Source organism: Atractosteus spatula, unplaced genomic scaffold (genome assembly GCF_055471065.1).
Source record: "Atractosteus spatula isolate fAtrSpa1 unplaced genomic scaffold, fAtrSpa1.hap1 Scaffold_56, whole genome shotgun sequence".
Classification (NCBI taxonomy): Eukaryota; Metazoa; Chordata; class Actinopteri; order Semionotiformes; family Lepisosteidae; genus Atractosteus; species Atractosteus spatula.
Genome location: NW_028296886.1, coordinates 201192 through 218712, shown reverse-complemented (window position 1 = coordinate 218712; position 17521 = coordinate 201192). Strand labels below are relative to the sequence as shown.

At 53.7% G+C, this 17521-nt stretch overlaps 3 non-coding genes and 1 pseudogene across 3 annotated transcripts; all 4 read left to right on the top strand.

The window, feature by feature from the left end:
- The first annotated feature begins 1517 nt into the window (after positions 1-1517).
- On the top strand, positions 1518-1720 carry LOC148806266 (U2 spliceosomal RNA; annotated as a pseudogene).
- Positions 1721-2537: 817 nt separating this feature from the next.
- Positions 2538-2728, top strand: LOC148806265 (U2 spliceosomal RNA). Its single transcript, XR_016089669.1, has one exon. It is a non-coding gene; the product is annotated as a U2 spliceosomal RNA (small nuclear RNA).
- Positions 2729-5800: 3072 nt separating this feature from the next.
- On the top strand, positions 5801-5992 carry LOC148806264 (U2 spliceosomal RNA). Its single transcript, XR_016089679.1, has one exon. It is a non-coding gene; the product is annotated as a U2 spliceosomal RNA (small nuclear RNA).
- A 6381-nt stretch (positions 5993-12373) lies between these two features.
- LOC148806263 (U2 spliceosomal RNA) lies at positions 12374-12566 on the top strand. The gene has a single exon (XR_016089680.1). It is a non-coding gene; the product is annotated as a U2 spliceosomal RNA (small nuclear RNA).
- Positions 12567-17521: the final 4955 nt, after the last annotated feature.

The window sequence follows — 17521 nt, the reverse complement described above, 5'->3', positions numbered from 1 at the left end:
TGAACGGAGCAGTAGGGAGGAGTATCCCAGTAAGATGTGGTGTGCGACAGGGCTGTCCTCTGTCGCCCCTGCTGTACGTGATCTATCTCGAACTCCTGCTGGACCAACTGAGGAGGGATCCTGCGGTGGCTGGAATACGAGTACCAGGTGGAGGCGGGCAGGAGGCGAAGATCGCCGCCTATGCGGATGACATCACGCTCTTCCTGAGCTCTGACAGAAGCTTGGGGAGAGTGTTGGACACCATAGAGGCATACTCCAGAGGCACCGGCGCCCGTTTGAACCACGCCAAGAGCCTAGTGAAGCTGTTCGGGACCTGGGCATATGAGCCGGAGATCGTTGGGGGATTGACAACAACAACGGGCCCGGTTAAAGTCCTGGGGGTCCTTTTTCACACCGCGGACTCCTCAGGCTTGAACTGGGCGGCCAGGTTCCGGAAGGTCAACCAGAAGCTGGGCCTTTGGCGGCGGCGTTCATTAACATGGATCGGAAAGGCGCTGGTGCTGAAGGTAGAAATTCTGCCCCTCCTGCTCCACCTGGCGGTCGTTTACCCCCTACCTGCAAGGAAGAGGAAAGAGCTCACGCGAGCCATCTTCGTCTTCGTGTGGGGGAACTCGTACGAGCGCATTAGAAGGAAGGATATGTGCAGGCCCGTCGAAGACGGTGGCAGGGGGATTCTGGACTTTCCAACTAAACTGGACTGCGCCTTTGTTGCAAACCTGTGTACCATCTTGTACAGCAACCCGCCTCACCTGTGCAGCCGTTTCGTGAGCCTCTGGCTCTCGGCGCACATGCGACACCTGGCCGCCTGGACGAACACGACCCCGAAGGCCGAGCGACTCCCACTGCACTACCGCCACGCAGTGCAGTGGCTGCGGGCACACCCAGAGGTTCGGGACGGAACGGCAACGCTGAGCCATAGAGGAATGTACAGGACCATCATGGCAGAAGACAGGCCAGCGATCCTGGGTGTGCCCCGGAACATCTGGCAGCAGGCCCAACCTAAGGGCCTGGATAATAAACTGAAAGACATGAACTGGCTCGGTGTATGGGGTCGACTGGCGGTCAGGGCAGTTATGCATTCGCATGGCCTGTCCAGACAGAGCCAGTGCCCGAGACAAGGCTGCACGGAGGAAGAAACAGTGAACCATGTCTTCTGGGAGTGCGGGTTTGCGCAGCAGGTGTGGAGGTCTAGCCGGCGCCTCTTCGTGCAGGTGGGTCTGGAGTTCCCCTTGTCACTCAGCCTGGTGATGAAAGGTGTGCCCGGTTCTCGAAGATGGAACACACGCTTTCTTCTGTGGCTGCTAATCAGCTTAATCAAGCTCAGCATTTGGGACGCACGGACGGAGCTGATTAGGCATAACAGTGAAGGAACAGTCCCAGGCATCCTCCAGAAGGTGAAAAGGGATGTGGTGCGGAGAATCCGATGGGACGTCAAGCGCTGGGGATTCGCAGCGGCTAAGGAGCGCTGGAAGGACTTGATCACGTGGTGTTAAGGTGGTGGGTAGTTTAAAGATTTAAGCACTTTTGTACTGTTTTCTAATAAAAACATAAAAAAAAAAAAAAAAAATCTGTTCTTATCAGTTTAATATCTGATACGTCCCCCATCGGGGGACCACATATTAAACGGATTTTTGGAACAGGGAGCTGGATCAGGAGCTTGCTCCGTCCTCTCCACGCATCGGCCCGGTATTGCAGCGCCTCCGGGAACGGTGCACTACCTTCTCTCAGCGGTGAAAAGACAGACGTAGCTAGCAAGCAAGCGAGGTGGACCGGAGCTCCTTCCTCTCCGGTCTCGTCTCTCGTCCATCCGTGTGTCTCTGTGCCTCTGTGTCTCTCTCTCCCCCTCCCCGTTCCCGTGCTCCCTCGGTGCGCTTTCCCGCGCCTCGACTCTCTCGGCCAGCAGGCCGGCCCCCTTTTCGGCTCCCGTGCGTTTTCCCTCCAAAAAACTTAGTTTTTTCCTCCTTTTCCCTGGGAGGCAGGCGTGGCTTGTGTGTGTGTGTGTGTGTGTGTGTGTGTGTGTGTGTGTGTCCCCGTCCTTGCAGGCGGGCCCCTTTCGACAGCCGGGCGTTTTCCCTCCAAAAAACTTAGTATATACACCTTTTCTTTCTTTTTTTTCCGCAGGCAGGCAGGCAGGCAGGCAGGCAGGCGTGTGTGTGTGCGCGCGCGTCCCCGTCCCTCCCGAGAGAGAGAGCTGCCCCTTGCCTCTGCCCGCAGGTGCTGGCGGTCCGCTTTCGCTTGCAGCTGGTTGGGCACAGCTGCTGCCGGTGGGAGGGGCCTAAGCTAAGGAGGCCGGGCGGCTGGCGCCCCCCGCGGCTGCGGTCGTTGTCGGGCCGTTGACAGAAGATCAAAGAGCAGGGCCCCCGCCCGGGACTGGCAGGAAGGCAGGCAGGCAAGAGAGAGGGGGAGCAGAGTCCGGCGGCAGGCCTCTGGCTGCAGGGAGGCCGGCAGCTGCGCGGGTCCCGGGCTCCAGAGGAGAGTCGGCCTGCGCCACTGTGCGCCAGCGGAACGCCCGCGCGTCGGTCCGCGCCTTTGGGGGTATCGCTTCTCGGCCTTTTGGCTAAGATCAAGTGTAGTATCTGTTCTTATCAGTTTAATATCTGATACGTCCCCCATCGGGGGACCACATATTAAACGGATTTTTGGAACAGGGAGCTGGATCAGGAGCTTGCTCCGTCCTCTCCACGCATCGGCCCGGTATTGCAGCGCCTCCGGGAACGGTGCACTACCTTCTCTCAGCGGTGAAAAGACAGACGTAGCTAGCAAGCAAGCGAGGTGGACCGGAGCTCCTTCCTCTCCGGTCTCGTCTCTCGTCCATCCGTGTGTCTCTGTGCCTCTGTGTCTCTCTCTCCCCCTCCCCGTTCCCGTGCTCCCTCGGTGCGCTTTCCCGCGCCTCGACTCTCTCGGCCAGCAGGCCGGCCCCCTTTTCGGCTCCCGTGCGTTTTCCCTCCAAAAAACTTAGTTTTTTCCTCCTTTTCCCTGGGAGGCAGGCGTGGCTTGTGTGTGTGTGTGTGTGTGTGTGTGTGTGTGTGTGTGTGTCCCCGTCCTTGCAGGCGGGCCCCTTTCGACAGCCGGGCGTTTTCCCTCCAAAAAACTTAGTATATACACCTTTTCTTTCTTTTTTTTCCGCAGGCAGGCAGGCAGGCAGGCAGGCAGGCGTGTGTGTGTGCGCGCGCGTCCCCGTCCCTCCCGAGAGAGAGAGCTGCCCCTTGCCTCTGCCCGCAGGTGCTGGCGGTCCGCTTTCGCTTGCAGCTGGTTGGGCACAGCTGCTGCCGGTGGGAGGGGCCTAAGCTAAGGAGGCCGGGCGGCTGGCGCCCCCCGCGGCTGCGGTCGTTGTCGGGCCGTTGACAGAAGATCAAAGAGCAGGGCCCCCGCCCGGGACTGGCAGGAAGGCAGGCAGGCAAGAGAGAGGGGGAGCAGAGTCCGGCGGCAGGCCTCTGGCTGCAGGGAGGCCGGCAGCTGCGCGGGTCCCGGGCTCCAGAGGAGAGTCGGCCTGCGCCACTGTGCGCCAGCGGAACGCCCGCGCGTCGGTCCGCGCCTTTGGGGGTATCGCTTCTCGGCCTTTTGGCTAAGATCAAGGTTTAAGCCGGCAAGCCCGCAATTCCGAGGTCTTAGTCCAGGGGGTCGGGAAGGCGGAGGGCGGAAGGCGGAAGGTGGACCGGAGGGACGGACGGAGCTGTGGACCAGAAATTGGCGTTTGGAGCTTTGCTTGGAGCCTGGAGGTTTTTGGATTTCGGAGCTTGGAGACTGGAGTTGCCTGGAGAGAGTGGAGCTGGAAGGAGGGGACCAGTGGACGACAGTTTGTTCCGGAGGACGACGATGGGTGAGCGCAGAGTGTTTCTGGCGGCCGGGGATCCCCTGTCCCGAGAGGGACGGATGAGAGACTCGTTGCGCTTTGTTTTAAAGGAAGCAGATGTAGGACGAGAATTTTTGGACAGAGCCTTGTTTGAACAGCGGGTTTTGGTTGAGTTTTTTGCTTTGAAACTAGAAGATGTTTTTTGCCTACAGGATTTCCCTGCTAAAGGAATTATGGATTTGACTCTGGCCTCGGACGGCATTTGCCGCAAAGTGTGGAACAAAGTGTTGGCATGTAAAGAAATGGGACCGCTGAAATTGTTTTTTGTGGAGCCATTATTTGAGAGGGAGTTACGGACGTTACAGGTGCACATGTTCAACCCCTTTATGCCTGAAGAAGAAATTTTGGTTTTTTTGAAGAGGTTTGTGGATGTACAAGGTGCTGGATACAAGGTGTTGGATATTGGCAGATACTGGACAGGAAGGTGGAAGTACCTGGTCCGTTTCCGGGCCAGTCCGGCCGTGGGGGGGGACGTGGTGCATCCGCCCGCTAACTTTATGATCGGAGCGAATCGGGGGTACTTGTTTTATCCGGGACAGCCGACGGGTTGCCGCAAGTGCGGACAGCAGGGTCACTTTGCGGCAAAATGTCAAAGGGTGATATGTAGAAGGTGTGGGGTGGAGGGGCATGTGACATCAGACTGCACGGTAGAGGTGTCATGTAATTTGTGCGGGGAGGTAGGGCACCTGTATAACAGATGCCCGAAACGTCCTAGATCTTATGCGGCAGTAGCCACTGGAACAGAGGCAAGCGAGACAGTGCGGAGTGTGGACGGGGGAATAGCGGGGGGAAGGACAGAGACAAGTGGTGACGAGGGGCCTTCAGTTCGTCGGAAGGCTTCCGTCCCTGCAGTGTCTCTTGGGAAGAGAGCGGCTGCAGATGACCTAGAGGACTCAGAGGGGACAGAGGACTCGAGTGGAACATCACGGACAGGACAAAGGAGCGGGGAGGGGGAAGGTGGAGGTTGGACGGTGGTGAAGGGAGGGAAGGGAGGGAAGCGGAAACCGGTAAAAGAGAAGGAAAGGGTGGGGAGGGCAGAGGAGAGTGAAAACTCTTTTACTGCCCTCACAGTGGAGGAAATAGTAATAGAGGAAGAGAAAGAGTGGGGCGAATCTCAGATGGAGGGTACAAGTGAGGGAGAGAGTGGGGATTCATCTGACAGTGAGGAGGGCAGTACAGAAGGAGAGGCATCAATGTGCGGAGAGGAGGGAAAGGGGACCTCTGAGGAGGACGGAACAGAGGCAGCTCAGGGCAAGGGGCTGGAGGACATCTCAGTGGAGCGGGAAATGTTGAAAGTAATAGGATCTTGGGGTAAACGACGACGGGGCAGGTTCCAAAGGTGTACGGGGAGGGGGAACTCATGGAGACCGGGTTTTGAGGAGGAGTATGAAGCGGTCGAATTTACTCAGATGTCTCGCGATGTGGACTGTAATGTGTGTGATGAGGAGATTATAGCAATAACAGATAGAGTAGAGCAGGCTCACCCGTCCTTGAGATTTGAGTATCAAATTAATGGGACTAGGGTGATGGTTATGAGGGTGCATGGACCGACGGCGTCAGAATGTTTGGACGCGATATGCGAGCTTCAGGAGGATTTAAGACAGAGGAAAGAGAGGAAAGAGCAAAAGAAAGGGAAAGGTTGATTTGCAAAGGGGGCGGGATTATGGAAATGAGATCTATATGGTTTGCGGACGTGAATGGTTTGGCAGATTGAAATTACTAGGTAAGGATATAGATAGGGTTTGGGGTTTGTTTTTTTGTTGTATATTGGGTTTGTTGGAAAGGAACGGCTGTGTTGTCGAATAAGTTGACGCTTGGTTTATGTTGGTTAAGTATGCCTTATGCTACCCCGGGTTGTCATACGGGTTGTTATTTTGGGTTTGGGTTGTATGTAATTTCTGGTGTATGCGAGTTACCTTTGGATGGAATTCTGTGAATATGAAATGGAATGTTTATGAACTGTTTTCAAATAAATATAAAAAAAAATCTGTTCTTATCAGTTTAATATCTGATACGTCCCCCATCGGGGGACCACATATTAAACGGATTTTTGGAACAGGGAGCTGGATCAGGAGCTTGCTCCGTCCTCTCCACGCATCGGCCCGGTATTGCAGCGCCTCCGGGAACGGTGCACTACCTTCTCTCAGCGGTGAAAAGACAGACGTAGCTAGCAAGCAAGCGAGGTGGACCGGAGCTCCTTCCTCTCCGGTCTCGTCTCTCGTCCATCCGTGTGTCTCTGTGCCTCTGTGTCTCTCTCTCCCCCTCCCCGTTCCCGTGCTCCCTCGGTGCGCTTTCCCGCGCCTCGACTCTCTCGGCCAGCAGGCCGGCCCCCTTTTCGGCTCCCGTGCGTTTTCCCTCCAAAAAACTTAGTTTTTTCCTCCTTTTCCCTGGGAGGCAGGCGTGGCTTGTGTGTGTGTGTGTGTGTGTGTGTGTGTGTGTGTGTGTGTGTCCCCGTCCTTGCAGGCGGGCCCCTTTCGACAGCCGGGCGTTTTCCCTCCAAAAAACTTAGTATATACACCTTTTCTTTCTTTTTTTTCCGCAGGCAGGCAGGCAGGCAGGCAGGCAGGCGTGTGTGTGTGCGCGCGCGTCCCCGTCCCTCCCGAGAGAGAGAGCTGCCCCTTGCCTCTGCCCGCAGGTGCTGGCGGTCCGCTTTCGCTTGCAGCTGGTTGGGCACAGCTGCTGCCGGTGGGAGGGGCCTAAGCTAAGGAGGCCGGGCGGCTGGCGCCCCCCGCGGCTGCGGTCGTTGTCGGGCCGTTGACAGAAGATCAAAGAGCAGGGCCCCCGCCCGGGACTGGCAGGAAGGCAGGCAGGCAAGAGAGAGGGGGAGCAGAGTCCGGCGGCAGGCCTCTGGCTGCAGGGAGGCCGGCAGCTGCGCGGGTCCCGGGCTCCAGAGGAGAGTCGGCCTGCGCCACTGTGCGCCAGCGGAACGCCCGCGCGTCGGTCCGCGCCTTTGGGGGTATCGCTTCTCGGCCTTTTGGCTAAGATCAAGGCTCAAGTGGCATGACCGCAGTTCCGAGATCTTAGTTCAGGGGGTCGGGCTAGTGACGAAGACGACGACCAGGAGGAGGAGGGCGAACCGAAGACAAAGAAACAGCCACTGGTGGAATCGCTCCAGGTGAAGCCTGGGGGGTGAAGCCAGGGCTGCCGAGAAGGAAGACCAAGAAGACAAAGAAACAGCCACTGGTGGAATCGCTCCAGGTGAAGCCTGGGGGGTGAAGCCAGGGCTGCCTTGAGGGTCCATCAGGCGTCGGGCGGTGAGGAGCCTCCTTTGGGAGTGTTTTCCTTATTTTTTCGGCGTCAGGATGGACTATTTTTGGAGATCTACTCAGCCGGCCACTTTGACCGGGCTGCCGAATACGATTAGGTTTAAGTTGCGGGAGGATTTGGATTTGGAGTTGCCTAGTAGGATTTCTTTCATCGAGTCAGTGTTGTTCAAGGGACTTGATCTTTCAGTTCGGGACTTACTTTGTGTTCAGGGATATACCGCATCTAAGTCAGTGGATGTTACTTTTGCGACGGAAACCCAGTATTTTTCAGTTTTGCGGCGTTGTAGAGAAAGGGAGAAGGTTGTTCCCCTCATACATTATGACATTGAAGGGCTCTGGGCTAAAGCCCGTCGGGTGATCACGGTTCACGTTTATAACCCCTTTGTGCGGAATGACGATCTTTATCTTTTTTTGAGCCGCTATGTGGACGTTGTTTCTGACTGCACCCGGGTGGTGGACAGGTTGGGGGTGTGGACAGGTCGGAGGCAGTTCGCCGTGAAGCTCCGGCCTGATCCTACTTCCGTGGATGGATTCAAGCACCCTCCTGCGTCTTTTGCCCTTGGGGCCGATCGGGGCTACCTCTTTTACGCGGGCCAGCCCAAAACTTGCCGGAGATGTCAGGAGCCTGGCCATACTGCAGAGTCATGCTCGCAGGTAAGATGCCGTAACTGCAATGAGCTTGGGCATCTCATGAGAGACTGCAAAAAAGGGGTTATGTGCACTTTATGTGGCGACGAGGGCCATGTGTGGAAGAACTGTTACGCCCGGTCCTTTGATAGAGTCCAGGCCATGAAAACGAACTATGTGAACATAATCGTTGACGGGGAGGAGGACGACACCTCTGAACCCGTGAAAGACACTGTTGCAGAGACGGCCGGCACGGCAGATGAAGGGACTGCATTGCAGGAGCCTGGAGCACCTGAGGACGTCAGTCCGGCGCCATCTGGAGGCGTGGGAGAGGAACTCCCGGTTGCCTCTGGGCCTGAGGCTGATGGATCTCGGGGCCAGGTGCAAGGTAAGAGGCCGGTTCCTGCAGACCCCGCTGCAGACCAGCCTCCCGCTGAGGCCAGTGGAGATGAGCAACTGGAGCCTAGAAAGCGGAAGAAGAAGGAGAAGAGGAGGAGAAAGGGAAGAGGGCAGCAGGAGGAGTCTGGAGCCGGAGGCATTCTTTCGACGGATGAGGAGGACTCTAAGAGAGCTGGCGCCATGGAAACTGAGCAGAGTGGGCCTGTTGAGTCTGGTGTCGACACTCCGCCTGGCACCAGTTACCAGTGGTCTGAGTGCAGTGGTGGTCAGGTAATGTCTCCAGGTTTGTTGCCGGACTCTCTCTTCTCTCCGTTGCAGAGTCCTGATTATTATGGCCCGGACTTCTTGATGGACAAGCTGCAGAACGAGGTGCCTTTTGCAGGATCCCCGGTTGCTGACAACACCAACATGGACACATGACTCTCACCGTCTGCTCGGTGAATGTCAGGGGTTTGAGAAATCGTGTTAAGAGATTGGCTGTTTTTCAATCTCTACGCAGCCTTCGTTGCTCTGTTTTCTTCCTACAGGAAGTGCATGTGCGGGACAGTGTGGACTCTGAACATTTTTCAAATGACTGGCATTGTGGTCAGTCTGTGTGGGGGATTGGGAGTGCGCATTCTGCGGGGGTGGGTATTTTGTTAAACGACAACAGCCTTTGTGTGGTAAATAGTTTTGTCGGGGTACCGGGGAGGGTGTTGGTGCTCGATGCTGACAGGTTTGATAAGAAATATAGGTTTATTTGTGTTTATGCTCCCTCGCAGCGATTAGAGCGGAAAGATTTCTTTGCCTCTCTCGAACCTTTGTGTGTTACTAATCGTTCTGTTTTTCTTTGCGGTGATTGTAACGTCGACCTGGACACTGATACTGATTTCGGCGCCACCGCTTTGCGGGATCTGGTGAAGCACTTTAGTTTGGTAGATGGCTTCAGATCCCTTTTTCCCAGGGCTTCTGGGGCGACGTGGAGGAATAGCCGAGGGTGTGTGAGGCGCCTGGATTATGTATTTTTGGAGAGCTCTCTAGTCGTGGCAGATGCAGGTATTGTCCCCTCTTTCCTTACTGACCATGACATGCTTTGGGTAAAGGTTAATGATGGTAACCCCTCCTTCGGGCCGGGGTACTGGAAATTGAACGTGTCTATCCTGGCAGATGCTGACTTTTGCTCTGCAGTGAGAGCCCTGATCCAAAGTTGGTTTGCTCTGAAACCGCTTTATCCCAGTCTGAGAGCATGGTGGGACGACCTCAAGGGAAAGATTAAGACCTTCACCATAGCTTATTGTAAACGTAAAAGCAGTCTGAGGAGGAGAGAGCACCGTAGATTGCAGCGTAATTTAGAACGGTACTACGTTCAGTTCAATAAGGGGAAGGCCTTTGATATCACAGGTGCGGCTCTGGCAAAAGCCAGGCTGAAAGATTTTTATATTGCAGATGCAAAGAAGTACCTGATCCGCCTCCAAGATAGGTATAGGGAGGAGACGGAGACGTGCTCTGCTTACTTTTTTAACCAGGTGAAGCAGCAGCAGAAAAAGAGGGCAATCTCTGTGTTGTATGCGGCCGATGGTCAGCGGGTGAGATCACCCGAGGGTTTAATTGATGTGGTTGAAGCGTATTATACTTTGCTGTTTCAGAAACGAGTGACGAGGTCAGAGTCTTCGGACTTCTGTAGTGGTCTTCCCAAGGTGCCAGAGACGGGAGAGTTGTCCGTTCCAGTCTCTTTAGCAGAGATGGAATTAGCCCTGAGAGGTATGAAAAACGGGAAGGTGCCAGGGATTGATGGCCTCTCTAAAGAATTTTATGTTGCCTTTTGGGACCTCTTAGGTCCAGCTTTGTTGGAAGTTTATACTGAGGCCTTTTGTTCCGGTGAGCTAAGTGAGTCCATGAGGACAGGAGTGTTAGTGCTCCTGTTCAAGAAAGGGGACGCAGCCAATCTGGCAAATTGGAGACCCCTTACAATGCTCACGGTCGATTATAAGATACTGGCTAAATGCCTTGCTAATAGGGTGCAGAAGATCCTAGCCGACATAGTAGGTCGGGAGCAGGCTTGTAGCATCCCCGGCCGCAGTTGTATGAAGAATTTGCAATTAGTCAGAGATGTTCTAGCGTGGTCAGAAGATAGGGGACTTCCCCTGCTGGTCGTAGGGTTAGATCAAGAGAAAGCTTTCGACCGGGTAGACCACCACTTTTTGTTTACTGTGTTGTCCAGTTTTGGTATTGACCCTTTGCTCATCTCCCTTATTCGGTTGTTATATTTCAAGGTCTTGAGCAGAGCTTGTGTTAATGGGTACCTGGGGAAGGGTGTGAAGCAGGAAGCAGGGGTGCGGCAAGGCTGCCCCCTCTCTCCTCTACTGTATGTGTTGTACATCGAGCCACTGGCAGTAGCGTTCAGAGGTGACCCAAGGATAGACGGGATTCTTATCCCCGGGAGCGGTGGTAGGCATTTGAAAGTCTTGTTATATGCCGATGACATCACTCTTTTTCTTAGCAGCACTTACAGCCTGGCTGTAGCCTTGGAGGTTGTCGAGTCTTTCTCCCAGGTTTCTGGGTCTAAGGTAAATAAAGAGAAGTCCTCTGTGAAATTTTTCGGGGCATGGAGGGTGGGTGATAGAAATTCCTGTGGCTTGGTGGTCTGTGATGGTCCCTTGAAGATCCTAGGTGTCCTATTTGAAGCCGGGATGCCTGCCAGCACGAACTGGGTTAAGAAGCTGAGTTCGGTACGTCAACAGTTGGGTCTATGGAAAGTGCGTCGCCTTTCCTTTCCAGGAAAAGTCTTGGTGTTAAAAGTGGACATTTTGCCTCGTTTATTGTACCTTGCCTATGTTTATCCTCTACCGGCAAGATTGAGAAGAGATTTTGTACGGGAGGTTTTTTCCTTCATGTGGGGAGGGAGATATGAATATATAAAGCGTCTTGACATGTATCGGGGTGTTGATGCGGGGGGAAGGGGGGTTCCTCATATTCCCCTCAAGCTTGATTGTTTATTTGTATCTCAACTTGTCCTAGCGATTTCTAGTCCCATAGAACATGACAGTCAGTATTTTGTACGTTTTTGGTTTTCTTTTACGATGAGACATTTGGTGACTTGGGATAATTCTGTACCCCGAGGTGAAAATTTGCCCTGGCATTACAGACACGCTGTTCATTGGGTCAAGCTGCACCCTGAAGGTAAGGATGGTGCTGTTGCAGTGAGTCATAAGCAGCTGTATAGCACTGTCATTGAAAAAGGTTTTACTGGTCCTGCGGTGTGCGGCGTGAGTGCGGACGTCTGGCTGGGCATCCAGCCTAAGGGCCTGGAGAATCGGCTGGCGGACCTGAACTGGCTGTGCGTTTGGGGAAGACTTCCTGTCCGGGCCGTACTCCACAGTCATCGGTTGGCTCGATCTGCTGCATGTCCTGTGGCAGGCTGTGGGAAAGAAGAAACCATCCGGCACACCTTTTGGGATTGTAAACTTGCTAAGTCTGTATGGGTTTTATGTTCATGTTTGTTTGATAAAGTCACCCCTGGTTTTGTTCTGGATTGTAATACGATGCTCCTGGGGTTTAAGCGCAAAAATCTTACCTCTGGGAATCTTTTCTTACTGTGGTATGTTATTAGTATGTGTAAGTTTTGTTTATGGGAAACAAGGCAGGGACTGTGTAAGACTGGTATTCAGCCTACCGCTAAGGGGATTTATGATAGACTGATTGCTTTATTCCGTCAAAAGATGTCGGGTGAAATGCGAAGATGGGGTTTCCATGCCGCCCGGGAAAAGTGGAAGGGTCTTGTTGATCTTTAATGTCTGTTTGCCTTTCAGGTTTTGTTGAATGGGTTGCACTGTGTTGTAAGAAAAAAGGGGTTTTGGTTGAAGCTTTGGTGGGGGGAAGGCCCTGTTTTGAATAAGGGGAGGAGTCATGCTAATATGTTGTATTGTATTTTGTACAAGATGACTTGTGGATTAATGTTTGTGTTTTTCATGGTCTTTGGGATTGTTTGACTTTTGTCTTGTTATGTATTATACGATGGGTGGAATGTTGTTTTTCTTACAGGGTGGGAGAGGGAGGTGCGGCTTGTGTGATATGGGTTTGATGGGATCAATTTAAAGAAACGGGTGAAACCCTGGTTGGAAAGTCTTGATTTTGAATAGGGGGAGGAGTTATGCTAATGCTGTGCTCTGTATTTTGTACCTGATGTATTACGAACTATTGTTTTGTGGTTTCTTGCTGTATTTTGAAAGTGCTTGATGTATGTCTTGTAATATTTTGTATTTTGTAATAAAAAAAAAAAAAAAAAAAAATCTGTTCTTATCAGTTTAATATCTGATACGTCCCCCATCGGGGGACCACATATTAAACGGATTTTTGGAACAGGGAGCTGGATCAGGAGCTTGCTCCGTCCTCTCCACGCATCGGCCCGGTATTGCAGCGCCTCCGGGAACGGTGCACTACCTTCTCTCAGCGGTGAAAAGACAGACGTAGCTAGCAAGCAAGCGAGGTGGACCGGAGCTCCTTCCTCTCCGGTCTCGTCTCTCGTCCATCCGTGTGTCTCTGTGCCTCTGTGTCTCTCTCTCCCCCTCCCCGTTCCCGTGCTCCCTCGGTGCGCTTTCCCGCGCCTCGACTCTCTCGGCCAGCAGGCCGGCCCCCTTTTCGGCTCCCGTGCGTTTTCCCTCCAAAAAACTTAGTTTTTTCCTCCTTTTCCCTGGGAGGCAGGCGTGGCTTGTGTGTGTGTGTGTGTGTGTGTGTGTGTGTGTGTGTGTGTCCCCGTCCTTGCAGGCGGGCCCCTTTCGACAGCCGGGCGTTTTCCCTCCAAAAAACTTAGTATATACACCTTTTCTTTCTTTTTTTTCCGCAGGCAGGCAGGCAGGCAGGCAGGCAGGCGTGTGTGTGTGCGCGCGCGTCCCCGTCCCTCCCGAGAGAGAGAGCTGCCCCTTGCCTCTGCCCGCAGGTGCTGGCGGTCCGCTTTCGCTTGCAGCTGGTTGGGCACAGCTGCTGCCGGTGGGAGGGGCCTAAGCTAAGGAGGCCGGGCGGCTGGCGCCCCCCGCGGCTGCGGTCGTTGTCGGGCCGTTGACAGAAGATCAAAGAGCAGGGCCCCCGCCCGGGACTGGCAGGAAGGCAGGCAGGCAAGAGAGAGGGGGAGCAGAGTCCGGCGGCAGGCCTCTGGCTGCAGGGAGGCCGGCAGCTGCGCGGGTCCCGGGCTCCAGAGGAGAGTCGGCCTGCGCCACTGTGCGCCAGCGGAACGCCCGCGCGTCGGTCCGCGCCTTTGGGGGTATCGCTTCTCGGCCTTTTGGCTAAGATCAAGGCTCAAGTGGCATGACCGCAGTTCCGAGATCTTAGTTCAGGGGGTCGGGCTAGTGACGAAGACGACGACCAGGAGGAGGAGGGCGAACCGAAGACAAAGAAACAGCCACTGGTGGAATCGCTCCAGGTGAAGCCTGGGGGGTGAAGCCAGGGCTGCCGAGAAGGAAGACCAAGAAGACAAAGAAACAGCCACTGGTGGAATCGCTCCAGGTGAAGCCTGGGGGGTGAAGCCAGGGCTGCCTTGAGGGTCCATCAGGCGTCGGGCGGTGAGGAGCCTCCTTTGGGAGTGTTTTCCTTATTTTTTCGGCGTCAGGATGGACTATTTTTGGAGATCTACTCAGCCGGCCACTTTGACCGGGCTGCCGAATACGATTAGGTTTAAGTTGCGGGAGGATTTGGATTTGGAGTTGCCTAGTAGGATTTCTTTCATCGAGTCAGTGTTGTTCAAGGGACTTGATCTTTCAGTTCGGGACTTACTTTGTGTTCAGGGATATACCGCATCTAAGTCAGTGGATGTTACTTTTGCGACGGAAACCCAGTATTTTTCAGTTTTGCGGCGTTGTAGAGAAAGGGAGAAGGTTGTTCCCCTCATACATTATGACATTGAAGGGCTCTGGGCTAAAGCCCGTCGGGTGATCACGGTTCACGTTTATAACCCCTTTGTGCGGAATGACGATCTTTATCTTTTTTTGAGCCGCTATGTGGACGTTGTTTCTGACTGCACCCGGGTGGTGGACAGGTTGGGGGTGTGGACAGGTCGGAGGCAGTTCGCCGTGAAGCTCCGGCCTGATCCTACTTCCGTGGATGGATTCAAGCACCCTCCTGCGTCTTTTGCCCTTGGGGCCGATCGGGGCTACCTCTTTTACGCGGGCCAGCCCAAAACTTGCCGGAGATGTCAGGAGCCTGGCCATACTGCAGAGTCATGCTCGCAGGTAAGATGCCGTAACTGCAATGAGCTTGGGCATCTCATGAGAGACTGCAAAAAAGGGGTTATGTGCACTTTATGTGGCGACGAGGGCCATGTGTGGAAGAACTGTTACGCCCGGTCCTTTGATAGAGTCCAGGCCATGAAAACGAACTATGTGAACATAATCGTTGACGGGGAGGAGGACGACACCTCTGAACCCGTGAAAGACACTGTTGCAGAGACGGCCGGCACGGCAGATGAAGGGACTGCATTGCAGGAGCCTGGAGCACCTGAGGACGTCAGTCCGGCGCCATCTGGAGGCGTGGGAGAGGAACTCCCGGTTGCCTCTGGGCCTGAGGCTGATGGATCTCGGGGCCAGGTGCAAGGTAAGAGGCCGGTTCCTGCAGACCCCGCTGCAGACCAGCCTCCCGCTGAGGCCAGTGGAGATGAGCAACTGGAGCCTAGAAAGCGGAAGAAGAAGGAGAAGAGGAGGAGAAAGGGAAGAGGGCAGCAGGAGGAGTCTGGAGCCGGAGGCATTCTTTCGACGGATGAGGAGGACTCTAAGAGAGCTGGCGCCATGGAAACTGAGCAGAGTGGGCCTGTTGAGTCTGGTGTCGACACTCCGCCTGGCACCAGTTACCAGTGGTCTGAGTGCAGTGGTGGTCAGGTAATGTCTCCAGGTTTGTTGCCGGACTCTCTCTTCTCTCCGTTGCAGAGTCCTGATTATTATGGCCCGGACTTCTTGATGGACAAGCTGCAGAACGAGGTGCCTTTTGCAGGATCCCCGGTTGCTGACAACACCAACATGGACACATGACTCTCACCGTCTGCTCGGTGAATGTCAGGGGTTTGAGAAATCGTGTTAAGAGATTGGCTGTTTTTCAATCTCTACGCAGCCTTCGTTGCTCTGTTTTCTTCCTACAGGAAGTGCATGTGCGGGACAGTGTGGACTCTGAACATTTTTCAAATGACTGGCATTGTGGTCAGTCTGTGTGGGGGATTGGGAGTGCGCATTCTGCGGGGGTGGGTATTTTGTTAAACGACAACAGCCTTTGTGTGGTAAATAGTTTTGTCGGGGTACCGGGGAGGGTGTTGGTGCTCGATGCTGACAGGTTTGATAAGAAATATAGGTTTATTTGTGTTTATGCTCCCTCGCAGCGATTAGAGCGGAAAGATTTCTTTGCCTCTCTCGAACCTTTGTGTGTTACTAATCGTTCTGTTTTTCTTTGCGGTGATTGTAACGTCGACCTGGACACTGATACTGATTTCGGCGCCACCGCTTTGCGGGATCTGGTGAAGCACTTTAGTTTGGTAGATGGCTTCAGATCCCTTTTTCCCAGGGCTTCTGGGGCGACGTGGAGGAATAGCCGAGGGTGTGTGAGGCGCCTGGATTATGTATTTTTGGAGAGCTCTCTAGTCGTGGCAGATGCAGGTATTGTCCCCTCTTTCCTTACTGACCATGACATGCTTTGGGTAAAGGTTAATGATGGTAACCCCTCCTTCGGGCCGGGGTACTGGAAATTGAACGTGTCTATCCTGGCAGATGCTGACTTTTGCTCTGCAGTGAGAGCCCTGATCCAAAGTTGGTTTGCTCTGAAACCGCTTTATCCCAGTCTGAGAGCATGGTGGGACGACCTCAAGGGAAAGATTAAGACCTTCACCATAGCTTATTGTAAACGTAAAAGCAGTCTGAGGAGGAGAGAGCACCGTAGATTGCAGCGTAATTTAGAACGGTACTACGTTCAGTTCAATAAGGGGAAGGCCTTTGATATCACAGGTGCGGCTCTGGCAAAAGCCAGGCTGAAAGATTTTTATATTGCAGATGCAAAGAAGTACCTGATCCGCCTCCAAGATAGGTATAGGGAGGAGACGGAGACGTGCTCTGCTTACTTTTTTAACCAGGTGAAGCAGCAGCAGAAAAAGAGGGCAATCTCTGTGTTGTATGCGGCCGATGGTCAGCGGGTGAGATCACCCGAGGGTTTAATTGATGTGGTTGAAGCGTATTATACTTTGCTGTTTCAGAAACGAGTGACGAGGTCAGAGTCTTCGGACTTCTGTAGTGGTCTTCCCAAGGTGCCAGAGACGGGAGAGTTGTCCGTTCCAGTCTCTTTAGCAGAGATGGAATTAGCCCTGAGAGGTATGAAAAACGGGAAGGTGCCAGGGATTGATGGCCTCTCTAAAGAATTTTATGTTGCCTTTTGGGACCTCTTAGGTCCAGCTTTGTTGGAAGTTTATACTGAGGCCTTTTGTTCCGGTGAGCTAAGTGAGTCCATGAGGACAGGAGTGTTAGTGCTCCTGTTCAAGAAAGGGGACGCAGCCAATCTGGCAAATTGGAGACCCCTTACAATGCTCACGGTCGATTATAAGATACTGGCTAAATGCCTTGCTAATAGGGTGCAGAAGATCCTAGCCGACATAGTAGGTCGGGAGCAGGCTTGTAGCATCCCCGGCCGCAGTTGTATGAAGAATTTGCAATTAGTCAGAGATGTTCTAGCGTGGTCAGAAGATAGGGGACTTCCCCTGCTGGTCGTAGGGTTAGATCAAGAGAAAGCTTTCGACCGGGTAGACCACCACTTTTTGTTTACTGTGTTGTCCAGTTTTGGTATTGACCCTTTGCTCATCTCCCTTATTCGGTTGTTATATTTCAAGGTCTTGAGCAGAGCTTGTGTTAATGGGTACCTGGGGAAGGGTGTGAAGCAGGAAGCAGGGGTGCGGCAAGGCTGCCCCCTCTCTCCTCTACTGTATGTGTTGTACATCGAGCCACTGGCAGTAGCGTTCAGAGGTGACCCAAGGATAGACGGGATTCTTATCCCCGGGAGCGGTGGTAGGCATTTGAAAGTCTTGTTATATGCCGATGACATCACTCTTTTTCTTAGCAGCACTTACAGCCTGGCTGTAGCCTTGGAGGTTGTCGAGTCTTTCTCCCAGGTTTCTGGGTCTAAGGTAAATAAAGAGAAGTCCTCTGTGAAATTTTTCGGGGCATGGAGGGTGGGTGATAGAAATTCCTGTGGCTTGGTGGTCTGTGATGGTCCCTTGAAGATCCTAGGTGTCCTATTTGAAGCCGGGATGCCTGCCAGCACGAACTGGGTTAAGAAGCTGAGTTCGGTACGTCAACAGTTGGGTCTATGGAAAGTGCGTCGCCTTTCCTTTCCAGGAAAAGTCTTGGTGTTAAAAGTGGACATTTTGCCTCGTTTATTGTAC